The 12,571-nt window shown below is 42.5% G+C and overlaps 1 protein-coding gene across 4 annotated transcripts in view; it reads right to left on the bottom strand.

The window, feature by feature from the left end:
• Positions 1-11,538, bottom strand: part of LOC137379560 (transcription factor EC-like) — a 203,893-nt gene extending 192,355 nt beyond the window's left edge. For 3 of the 4 annotated variants that reach the window (XM_068050556.1, XM_068050558.1, XM_068050561.1), the window contains exon 1: positions 11,458-11,538. The gene's annotated coding sequence lies outside the window, so the exon portion shown is untranslated. Of the gene's footprint in view, positions 1-10,170; positions 10,263-11,457 lie in introns of all 4 variants that reach the window. The other variant, XM_068050557.1, reaches the window with a different exon arrangement.
• Between the last annotated feature and the right edge of the window lie 1,033 nt (positions 11,539-12,571).

Here is a 12,571-nt window from a genome sequence, read left to right as displayed (position 1 = left end):
CAGGTATGATAGCGACGTTTAAGAGGCATCTTGACAAACACATGAATAGGATGGGAATAGAGGGATACGGTCCCCGGAAGTGCAGAAGGTTTTGGTTTAGGCAGGCATCAAGATCGGCACAGGCTTGGAGGGCCGAATGGCCTGTTCCTGTGCTGTACTGTTCTTTGTTCTTTGTTCTTTATTCAGGAGTGGTCCCTCTGGATTGAAAAGTTGACATGTCACTCCACTTTTTAAGAAGGGTGAAAGAGGGAACAAAGGAAATTACAGACCAGTTAGCCTGACACCTGTAGTGGGCAAGTTGCTGGAGTCTATAATCAAGGATAGGGTGACTGAACACCTAGAATAATTTTAGTTAATCAGGGACAGCCAGCATGGATTCATGACGGGAAGGTCATGCCTGACAAATCTCACTGAATTTTTTGAAGAGGTGACTAAGGTAGTTGACAGGGGAATGCCTATGGATGTTATTTATATGGACTTCCAGAAGGCATTTGATAAAGTCTCACATAAGAGACTGTTAAATAAGGTAGAAGCCCATGGAGTTAAGGGGAAATTATTGACATGGTTAGAAAGTTGGTTGAGTGGTAGGCGACAGAGAGTGGGGATAATGGGTAAGTACTCCGATTGGCAGGATGTAACTAGTGGCGTCCCGCAGGGATCTGTGTTGGAGCCTCAATTATTCACATTATTCATTAAAGACTTAGATGATGGCAGAGTAAGTCATATATCCAAATTTGCTGATGATACAAAGTTAGGCGGCATTGTAGACAGTCTAGATGATAGTATAAAATTGCAAAGAGATATTGACATTCTAGGTGAGTGGGCAAAACTGTGGCAGTCGGATTTTAATGCGGGCAAGTGTGAGATTATCCATTTTGGACCAAAAAAGGATAGAGCAGGGTACTTTCTAAATGGGAAGAGGTTAAGTACAGTGGATGTCCAAAGAGACTTGGGGGTTCAGGTGCATAGATCTTTAAAATGCCACGAACAAGTGCAGAAAATAATCAAAAAGGCTAATGGAATGCTAGCCTTTATATCTAGATGATTGGAGTATAAAGACACAGAGGTTATGATGCAGCTGTACAAAACCCTGGTTAGACCCCACTTGGAGTACTGTGAGCAGTTCTGGGCACCACACCTTAGGAAGGATATATTGGCCTTGGAGGGAGTGCAAGGTAGGTTTACAAGAATGATACCTGGACTACAGGGGTTAAGTTACGAGGAGAGATTACACAAATTAGGCCTGTTTTCGCTAGAATTTAGAAGATTAAGGGGTGATCTGATCGAAGTCTTCAAGATAGTAACAGGAAAAGACAGGTTAGATAAAGATAAACTATTTACACTGGTTGGAGATTCTAAAACTAGGGGGCATAGTCTAAAAATTAGGACCAGACCGTTCAGGAGAGATGTTAGGAAGCACTTCTTCACGCAAAGGGTGGTAGAGGTTTGGAACTCTCTCCCACAAACAGCAGTTGAAGCTAGAACAGTTGTTAATTTTAAACCTTCGATAGATAGATTTTTGTTAAGCAAAGATATTAAGGGATATGGGCCAAAGGCAGGTATATGGAGTTAGGCCGCGGATCAGCCATGATCTCATTGAATGACGGGACAGGCTTGAGGGGCTGAATGGCCTACTCCTGTTCCTATCATCCAATGTTCCTCTGTTTTCGACTTTCCATGAGAATTCTGAAATTGGGCAGTTTCATTTTGAGCAATGGCAAGAAGGTGGCACCATCTCTGCGTCAGAACAAAATCCATCAAAACTAGTAAATGCCAAAAAAACCAAAGGTGATATTTGTAATTAAGTATATTTCATGCACTCCAATAAGATACAACACATGTTTTGTTACCACAACATTTTATTGACACTTTAAAAAGAGGAAGTGAAATTGCTATGGGAAATTCCTGCAGTGCCACCCTCTTCTCTAATGACTATTCCTATAAATAAATAGTTCTTAATTTTGTTTTACCCCATTAAAAACCAATAACTCCACATATCACACTGTGTAAAACAATGGCTGTCAGTTCGTATTGGCTTGATGCCTGGTACTGTTCATTTGGAATGACTTTCACTGTAAACATTCATCATGCTACATTTTTACACTTAAATGGTGTCAGTTGTATTCCATTCATTCTCACAAATTCATTGAAAATTTATGACGCAGAAGGAGGCCATTCGGCCCATCGTGTCCATGCCAGTATTGTACTTCAATCAAATTGGCTACATATCTAAGGCTGTCAAATCTACTAAACATTGACTGCTGATTCAATGCTGCGCTTTAAATATTCACCTTTTAATTTTCTACTGTTTCCCACTTCAGCTGTCTCTTACTCTCTGGTAGACCATGATGGTCAGAGTAACCAAACAGCAAAGTGAATCAGGTAAGTGTCTTCCAATGAACTATCACTTTTAAATATTCTAGTAAATGTAATATGCCAGTGTTGCACATTTTGATTTTTGATAGCATAGCAACATGTCTAATTCTGTCATAATTGACTATTGTAGATGTCCATCACAAACATTGCCACAATATTTCACTCACACTGAGCCCTTTTATGCATATCAAATTTGAGTCATTCAGTTGAATGAATGACATAAGGAGAAGGATATTAAGGCCATAGAAAGAGCTCATGTATGATTATATCAAAAGGTTATAAATGTGAAGAAAAGCTTTAAAAAGTCTAGAAATTGCATCATGCAGCACCTATTCGTTGAACACTGCGCAGCCACCTAAGGCCCCAAAGTGGCATGCTGGACTTAGTCTTCTGGCCACCCACTATATTGAGCAAGGAAAAATGAGGCAGCCTTTACCCATGCCTGAAAAAGCCTAATGGCCACTTGAGGTCTCCACTCGAAGACTGGTTTTCCCTAAGGCAGCCAGCGCCATTGTGGGTTGCACTCCAGGAAACCTGCCCTAGGAAATGCCTGCATCAAAGAAAGTAAGTTATTTATGTGAACATAGAGCCGAGTGCTCCTCCTGACCCCACATTTAACCACCCTCCAACCCTGAACCTCCCTTTCCCTGGCCTCCTCACTTGACCCTCAATCACTCGCCCCTGGCTCCAAACCCACATCTAACCACACTCCTGACCACTAACGCCCCGATCCTCCCCGTTCCTGACACTGATTGGAAAACCCTAGTCTCCTTTTCCAACCTCACACTTCCACCCCAACGCTCTGATCTCCCATTAGCGCCACTGGGTGGAAACTAGGCGGCAATGCATCTAAAATGGCAGAGAAATGCTTACTACCTACTTTCTGCTCATGATCCTCCAGTTTTAGAGGTACATTGCACTGAATGGCCTGAGCATCCACCTAAGTCAAACAGTGGGCTGAATTTTATTAGCGTGCCACACATCGCAGCGGCGCACTTTGAAGTCGGCAATCCATCTGCGTGCAGCGACTACCACTGAGCCCCTGCAATATTTCGCGCGGGAGCTCATTTAAATGACATCGGCGGCGGCCGCTCTGTCCCAGGCAGCAGCGTCTGGTGACACTGCTTCTGGTGAGAGAGGGGAAACCTAGGAATTCTAGACCAGTTAGGCTAACAACTGTTGTTGGGAAATTGCTCGTGTCTATAATTAAGATAGGGTAACTGAACACCTTGACAATTTTCGGCTGATCAGAGAGAACCAGCACGGATTTGAAAAGGGTAGGTCATGCCTGGCGAACCTGATTGAACTTTTGAAGAAGTGACTAAATTAATGGACAGGAGAATGCCTATGGTTGTTATTTAAATGGACTTCCAAATGGCATTTGATTAAGTCCAGCATAAGAGACTGTTAGCTAAAGTTGAAGCACATGGAACTGAAGGCAAATGATTGACCTGGTTAGGAAATTGGCTGAGTGGCAAGAGAGACAATCTGGGTAATTGGGGTAAGTATTCTAATTGGCAGGATGTAACTAGTGGTGTCACACAAGGATCTGTATTGGGGCCTCAACTATTCAACGTATTTATTAATGACTTAGATGATGGGATAGAAAGCCACATATCCGCATTGTCAATGATACAAGGGTAGGCAGCATTGTAAGCAATGTAGACGGAAGTATAAAATTACAGTGAGATATTAATAGATTAAATAAATGGTCAAAACTGTGCCAAGTAGATTTCAATGCAAGCATGTGAGTTTATCCACTTTGGACCTAAAAAGGTTAGAACAGAATACTTTCTATATGTTGAAAAACTAGAAACGGTAGAGGTCCACAGAGATTTGGGGGTCTATGTTCATCGATCATTAAAATATCATGAACAGAGAATAATCAAAGAAGCTAATGGAATGCTGACCTTTATATCTACAAGGGAGTAGAAGTTTACTACAACAATACAAAGACCTGATTAGACCATACCTAGAGTACTGTGAGCAATTCTGGGCACTACACCTTAGGAAGGATATATTTACCATGGTGAGAGTGCAATGTAGATTTACGAGAATGATACCTGGACTCCAAGGGTTAAATTATGACGTGAGATTACACAAACCAGGAGGTTGTATTTCGTGGAATTTAGAAGGTTAAGAGGTGATGATCAACATTTTCCAGATACATAGGGAACTGATAGGGTGGATAGAAACTATTACTGCTGGTTGGGGAGTCTAAGACTAAGAGATATAGTCTAAAAATTAGAGCCAGACCATTCAGAAATGAAGTTAGGAAACATTCTACACACAAAGGATGGTAGAAGTTTGAAGTCTCTTGCACAAAAAGCAATTGATGCTAGGTCAATTGTTAATTTTAAATCTCTGATTGATAATTTTTTGTTAACCAAAGGTCTTAAGGGATAGGGGGCAAAGACAGAGATATGGAGTTGTTACAGATCAGTCATTACCTTACTGAATGGTGGAAAAGGCTCAAGGGGCGAAATGGCCTACGCCTATTACATAAGAACATAAGAAATAGGAGCTGGAGTAGACCATACAGTCAGTCGAACCTGTTCCACCATTCAATATTGTAACCACCAGGTGAGAAGGGGCTCCCTCTCAGCCTTTGCCTGGTTTAACCGTAACAGGGTTTAATTTTAGAAACACCATGTTTTTAGCTCCCCCTCAGTGAATGCGTGTTCACGGCTCCAATTGTAAGGCAAAGAAATCAGACAGGTTTCCTTAGATTTAAACAAGAAAGGTAGAAGTATATTAATCGTAAACTCTTAATTGGTTAACAACTACAAAGATGCGATGTGACCATGCTAGCATGCATACGCGATAAACACATGCAGATAGAGACAGAAAAAGTGGAAAAGAATAAAAGGGAAAAGTTTGAGGCAATATCGGGATTATAATTACAGTCCATTAAGTTCAATGCGGAGTCTTTGGTTGCCGTTAAGTCCTGCAATTCGTTGGGGCCCAGTGCACGCTTCAACTTGTTTTGATGTTGGAGTCTTTTCTCTCTTGAGGTCTACATGTCTTCCGTGGGTCCGGTGGGTTGGGAGAAAGCAAGAGGGGGACAGACGGGAAAGAGGCTTCCTTGTTCCAGCTTCAGTTGCAAAACTCTGCCATCTGTTCCTTTCTGTGTGGCACAATTCAACTCCAAGTTGGCCAACAGATCAGTCATGTGACTAACTGGCTTAACCACTCCTGCGTTTGTGGATTGTATTATCTTAGCAGTCCCTGGAATATGCTTCCTTACACCTTCAATGTCTGGTGATCAAAATCCATTTGGGTTATTTGGATTGAGGGAGTAGTGCTTTGTCTCCACAAGCACCGTCTCTTAGTATGCAAATGTCCTCCAGTCAAAGGTCTGGTGAGTTCTTTAACAAGTAATTTCTTCCTCCAGCAACAGTTTAAAATCATTGTTCATATGACAAAATTAATATGCTTCATTGTTGGCAGGTGGGGGTCTGCATGACAATATGATCATGGCTGATCTTCGGCTTCAACTCCACTTTCCTGCCTGCTCGCAAATGTGGCCTCCACCATATTTCCTGCAATTCCCCAGTTAAACACAGGGGCTACCTGATAGGTGTAGGTATCTGAAGTTTCAAGGTTGGTGGGGAGATCTTGGGAGCTCAATCGTGAAGGAACTGTGTAAATGCTTGAAAGCACAGCGATGCACAGTCTACAGCAGCAGTAAGATGCATTTTGCCTCAATGTCTGTCTTATTGGACCCATGGTAAAGGTCAGGGAGCCCGCCTCCAATCTACAAGTAACACTGGGGTTGGAAAGTCAATCAGTGTCATGGAGGCGACAGGGCAGGGAAGGGAATCTCCATGGCACGCAGAAGTCCTACCCTGCTGGAGATTCCCCTCCAAATTGAAAGCTTAAAATCTTAGTTTGTGACCCTTCTCCCTCTCATACCTAATTTCAAATTCAATGATCTTATGGTCACTATTTTCAAGATGTTCCCTTAACATCAGATTATTAATTAATTCTGGTTTATTACTTATTAATAAATCCAGGACGGTCAGCACAAACTCACCAATTGTCCAGATTTATACATTAAAATTAAACTATTTTTTCCTTAAAGTACTTTAAATATATTATCCTCTACAAAACCCACTTGTTTTTCACTTTAGGGATTTTAAACATGGATCAGGTTTCCACTCTCAAATCAGTGTTGCACAAAGAAGTGCTTCAAGATGTCATTGTTTGGTTTAATGTCACAATTGTCATCATAGTATTGGGCTTAGGTTTGAATTTCAAGTTGCTTACCACATGACTAAGTGAAAACAGCAGTGATCGACTGAGGATCCATTATGTCACTGTGGGCCATCAGCAGCAGCAGAATTGTACTCAACCACAATCTGTAACCTCATGGCCCAGCATATCCCCCACTCTACCATTACCATCAAGCCAGGAGACCAACCCTGGTTCAATGAAGAGTGCAGGAGGGTATGCCAGGAGCAGCACCAGGCATACCTCAAAATGAGGTGTCAACCTGGTGAAGCTACAACACAGGACTATACGCATGCCAAACTGCGTAAGCAGCATTCGATAGACAGAGCTAAGCAATCCCATAACCAACGGATCAGATCTAAGCTCTGCTGTCCTGCCACATCCAGTCGTGAATGGTGGCGGACAATTAAACAACAAACTGGAGGAGGTGGCTCCACAAATATCCCCATCCTCAATGATGGGGGAGCCCAGCACATCAGTGCGAAAGATAAGGCTGAAGCATTTGCAACAATCTACAGCCATAAGTGCCGAGTTGATGATCCATCTCAGCCTCCTCCTGAAGTCCCCAGCATCACAGATGCCAGACTTTAGCCAATTCGATTCACTCCGCGTGATATCAAGAAACAATTGATGGCACTGGATACTGCAAAGGCTATGGGGCCTGACAATATTCCAGCAATAGTACTGAAGATCTGTGCTCCAGAACTTGCCGCGCCCCTAGCCAAGCTGTTCCAGTACAGCTACAACACTGGCATCTACTCTGCAATGTGGAAAATTGCCCAGGTATGTCCTGTACACAAAAAGCAGGACAAGTCCAACCCGGCTAATTACCGCCCCATCAGCCTACTCTCAATCATCAGTAAAATGATGGAAGGTGTCATCAACAGTGCCATCAAGCGGCACTTGCTTAGCAATAACCTGCTTAGTGACGCTCAGTTTGGGTTCCGCCAGGGCCACTCGGCTCCTGACCTCATTACAGCCTTGGTTCAAACATGGACAAAAGAGCTGAACTCAAGAGGTGAGGTGAGAGTGACTGCCCTTGACATCAAGGCAGCATTTGACCAAGTATGGCATCAAGGAGCCCGAGCAAAACTGAGGTAAATGGGAATCGGGAGGAAACCCTCCACTTGCTGGAATCATACCTAGCACAAAGGAAGATGGTTGTGGTTGTTGGAGGTCAATCAGCTGAGCTCCAGGACATCACTGCAGGAGTTCCTCAGGGTAGTGTCCTAGGCCCAATCATCTTCAGCTGCTTCATCAATGACCTTCCTTCAATCATCAAGTCAGAAGTGGGGATGTACGTTGATGATTGCACAATGTTCAGCACCATTCGTGACTCCTCAGATACTGAAGCAGTCTATGTAGAAATGCAGCAAGATCTGGACAATATCCAAGCTTGAGCTGATAAGTGGCAAGTAACATTCGTGCCACACAAGTGGCAGGCAATGACCATCTCCAACAGGAGAAAATCTAACCATCTCCCCTTGAAATTCAATGGCAATATCATCGCTGAATCCCCCACTATCAAATCCTCGGGACTACCATTGACCAGAAACTGAACTGGAGTAGCCATATAACTACACAAACAAAAACAAGAAATGCTGGATTCACTCAGCAGGTCTGGCAGCATCTGTGGAAAGAGAAGCAGAGTTAACGTTTCGGGTCAGTGACCCTTCTTCGGAACTCTGAGTTCCGAAGAAGGGTCACTGACCCGAAACGTTAACTCTGCTTCTCTTTCCACAGATGCTGCCAGACCTGCTGAGTGAATCCAGCATTTCTTGTTTTTGTTTCAGATTTCCAGCATCCGCAGTATTTTGCTTTTATTATAGCCATATAACTACCTTGGCTACAAAAGCAGGTCAGTGGCTAGGAATCCTGCGGCAAGTAACTCACCTCCTGACTCCCCAAAGCCTGTCCACCATCTACAAGGCACAAGTCAGGAATACTCTCCACTTGCCTGGATGGATGCAGTTCCAACAACACTCAAGAGGCTCGACACCATCCAGGACAAAGCAGCCCGCTTGATTGGCACCCCATCTACAAACGTTCACTCCGTCCAACACCGACGCATAGTGGCAGCAGTGTGTACCACCTACAAGATGCACTGCAGCAACGCACCAAGTCTCCTTAGACAGCACCTTCCAAACCCGCGACCTCTACCATCTAGAAGGACAAGGGCAGCAAATGCATGGGAACACCACCACCTGCAAGTTCCCCTCCAAGCCACACACCATCCTGACTTGGAACTATATCGCCGTTCCTTCACTGTGGTTGGGTCAAAATCCTGGAACTCCCTTCCTAACAGCACTGTGGGTGTACCTACCCCAAATGGACTGCAGTGGTTCAAGAAGGCAGCTCACCACCACCTTCTCAAGGGCAATTAGAGATGGGTAATAAATGCTGGCATAGCCAGCGACGCCCAAATCCCATGAACGAATAAAAAAAAAGTCACACTGAGGTGTGCTGCAATACAGAATTCAGCCTGAGACCAGAAAATTTGTGTCCACATCCTCACATTTCCATTGCTCAAGCTTGGCGAGTGCTTTTCATAGAAAGGTACCAGGTTATTCCATTAAGTATTTGATATTACTGATTTTCCCTGCAATCTTCAGTCCCATTCCAAACTAGACATTGATTCATTTTCAGTCAGCACCACTCTTCGCATGAAAGAGAAATGTCATAACAAAAAACAAGTCTAATATGAATGTTCGTAATCAAATATTAATCCAAAAAGAATCATCACTATTAGCAATAGGTAAACAGCAAAAGAACAGAGAATTACACAGAAACGGGCCATTCAACCCAATTTGTCTATGCTGGTATGTATGAGTCTCCTTCTTTCCATCCTTTTTCATCTAACTCTATTAGCATATCCTTTTATTGCTTTCTCCCTCAAGTACTGATCTGACCTCCCCTTAAATGCATCTATGCTGTTTGCCTCAAAGTACTTCATGCAGTAGCACATTTCACATTCGAACCATTCTTTGTTAAAGAAGTTTCTCCTGGATTCTTTATTGGATTTATTAGTGATTATCTTATATTTATGCATTTTAGATTTGGACACCCAATAGGTGGAAACATTTTCTCTGTGACTACCTGATCAAACCCTTAACTTAAAGACCTCTGCCAGGTTGTGCCTCAGCCTTCTCTTTTCCAGAGAAAAAAGCCCCAGCCTGTTCAACCTTTTCTAATTAGTATATCCTCTCAATCCTGTTATCGTCCTAGTAAATCTTTTTTGCACAGTCACCAATGCCTCTATACTCCTTTTATAATTTGGAGAACAGAACTGTGCACAGTACTTCAAGCGTAGTCTAACCATGGTTCTATATGTTTAAGATAATGGGCTGGATGTTACCAGCCCTACGATGTTGGGGGTCGTGGCAGGGGGGCCCTGAAAATCCTTCCGGGAGAGGTCCACCTTGACCCCTGACGCCAAGAACCCGCCATATTTTACAGGCGCCTCGGTGCGCCGCCCTCCTCCCCACCCCCGCAACCGCCACACGGCAGTGGAGCCTTCATTTGCACACTACAATTAATGCTAATACATGCTAATGAATCTACCTGGACTGGGTGGCCATCCCACGCCGATACTCCAGCCGGTGGCTGTAAGTCCCGTTCCTTCAGGTCCCTGTTTGTGGATCCAAGGCAAGATACTGGTGGGGAGGGAGGAGAAGTGTAATTTTCAGGTTGGGGGTGGAGCAGAGAAAACTGATTCAGTTAGCTTAGGGGAAGGTGGGAAGGGGTTGAAGGGCAAAGAGTACAAAGTTTGGTGTTGAAAGGTCAGAATCAGCAAAAATGGTTTCGGGGGCGGGGGAGGAGTTGGAAATAAATTTGTTGGTTGATGATTTGGGAGGTTGAACAGGGGCTTTGATCTCTACTTTAATATTTTTATGGTTGTGACTTTAAAATTTAACATAGGCTGTCACAGCTTGAAGCCCTTCAAAAATGATGCCGGTGCCTGCGCATTGGCGCCGGACACCATTGCCGGGGATGGAGTGGCTGTCCCATCTAAGTCACGGGGGCAGCCATTCCGCCCCCTCAATTTAAATGAGCACCCACGCTAAATATCAATTTGCGGCGCACTCATAAAATTCAGGCCAATGTCTCTACTTTTCAATTCTATTCCTCTAGAAATGAATCATAGTATTTGGTTTGCCTTTTTAATGGCCTTAATAACCTGTGTCACTGCTTTAAGTGATTTATGTATCTGTATCCCTAGATCGCTTTGCTCCCTACCCTATTTAAACTCTTATCGTCCAAGCAGTATGTGGCCTCTTTATCCTTCCCACCAAAATGCACCATTTCACACTCACCTTTATTAAAATTAACTTGCCAATTACTTGGCCATTCTGCAAGAATATTAATGTCTTCCTGTATTTTGTCACATTCATCCTTAGTATTAGCTTCTCGTCCCAATTTGGTGTTGGCCACAAATTTGGACATTACACTTCCGATTCCCAGATCCAAATCATTGGTGTAAATTGTAAATAACAGTGGTCTCACCACCAATCCCTATGGAACACCACTTCTTACCTTTAGCTAGTCTGACTACCTACCCTTAATCACTACTGTCTATTTTCTGTTTGCTAGCCAGCTTCCTATGCAGTCTACTACCTATCACCTGACTCCACATGCTCCATCCTTAGTTATAAGTCGACTGTACGGTCCCTTATTGAAGATCTTTTTAAAATCCTAATATATTATGTCTGGCATATTTACAATACATCGCTTAATCATACCTTTACAATTATAATTAAAATTCCCTTAAAAAATGTATTCTATATTAGTGCTCAGTTCAAGGAATATCTTATAAGGATGAAATGTACCCTTCATGGAAAGGCATCCTACCTGAATATAAATATTTGTGGTGGTTCCCCTCTGAATGCAGTCAGTGCATCTATTCCAGAAGAAACCCAGTCTCTCTTCAAGTTAGCACTGCAGATCTGCAAGTGAGAGTACCATATAAATACTTCTAAAATCCACTTCCTCTTTTTAATGCCGCAAAATTTCCTACCGTCTACGTTCTGAAGTTAAAATCTTTTGGGGCAGTTTGAACTAAATTTTAAGAGAATCTTTCAAATGTAAGGTTTTAATATTTGTAGAACTATTATTTTTTTGTTAGATGTAGCATATCACAAACTAAGTTACACTCAATAACAGGGCATTTAAAGAAGGCCACACCAAGTTTTGTTATAAGGACTTTTTTTGTGAAATTCTAATGTTCTTTCCCTTTGTTGTGACCTAGGCTGACTTAATAGATTAAAAAAATGTAAAATGAAAATGTAACATTTTCATTAGAACTCTAAATAACAAGTCAGAATTTTTAAGTTCTGCTGAATATTTAATAATGCTTGGGAATTGCCCAGTCATCTAGTCATCTGACTAACTACATCAACACAATGACATGTGATTAAAAAAAAGTCTTAATCCATATTTAGTAGACTATTGTAATTATGCATTACATTGTAACAAACTGAATACTAACATAAAGAGTGCTGAAAAAATGCAATCAGTTAGAATCTGAAACAGAAGGACAGGTCAATACTTTATGGGGCCCTTCATCACCTTTCCAAATTTGCAGTTCCTCTGTATAAACAAACACTCGGTGGAGACTTTATGATGTCTTTATGCATGTGAAATTTTGTCATGTGATCATGGCTGGAACTGTAAGTTTTATCGATATTGAAATACATTTGGTAGCAATTCTATGAACGTAAATAGTCTTAGTCAGGCCTTCACATAGATAGTGATTAATGAATAGAGTCATAGAGTTATACAGCACAGAAACAGGCCCTTCAGCCCACCGTGTCTGTGCCGGCCATCAAGCCTATCTATTCTAATCACATTTTCCAGCACTTGGCCTGTAGCCTTGTATGCTATGGTGTTTCAAATGCTCATCTAAATACTTCTTAAATGTTGTGACGGTTCCTGCCTCTACCACCCCTTCAGGCAGTGTGTACAT

The sequence above is a fragment of the Heterodontus francisci genome, chromosome 18 (assembly GCF_036365525.1).
Source record: "Heterodontus francisci isolate sHetFra1 chromosome 18, sHetFra1.hap1, whole genome shotgun sequence".
Lineage (NCBI taxonomy): Eukaryota > Metazoa > Chordata > Chondrichthyes > Heterodontiformes > Heterodontidae > Heterodontus > Heterodontus francisci.
Note: the sequence above shows the minus strand (reverse complement) of the source record. Positions and strands in the feature narration are given on the sequence as shown.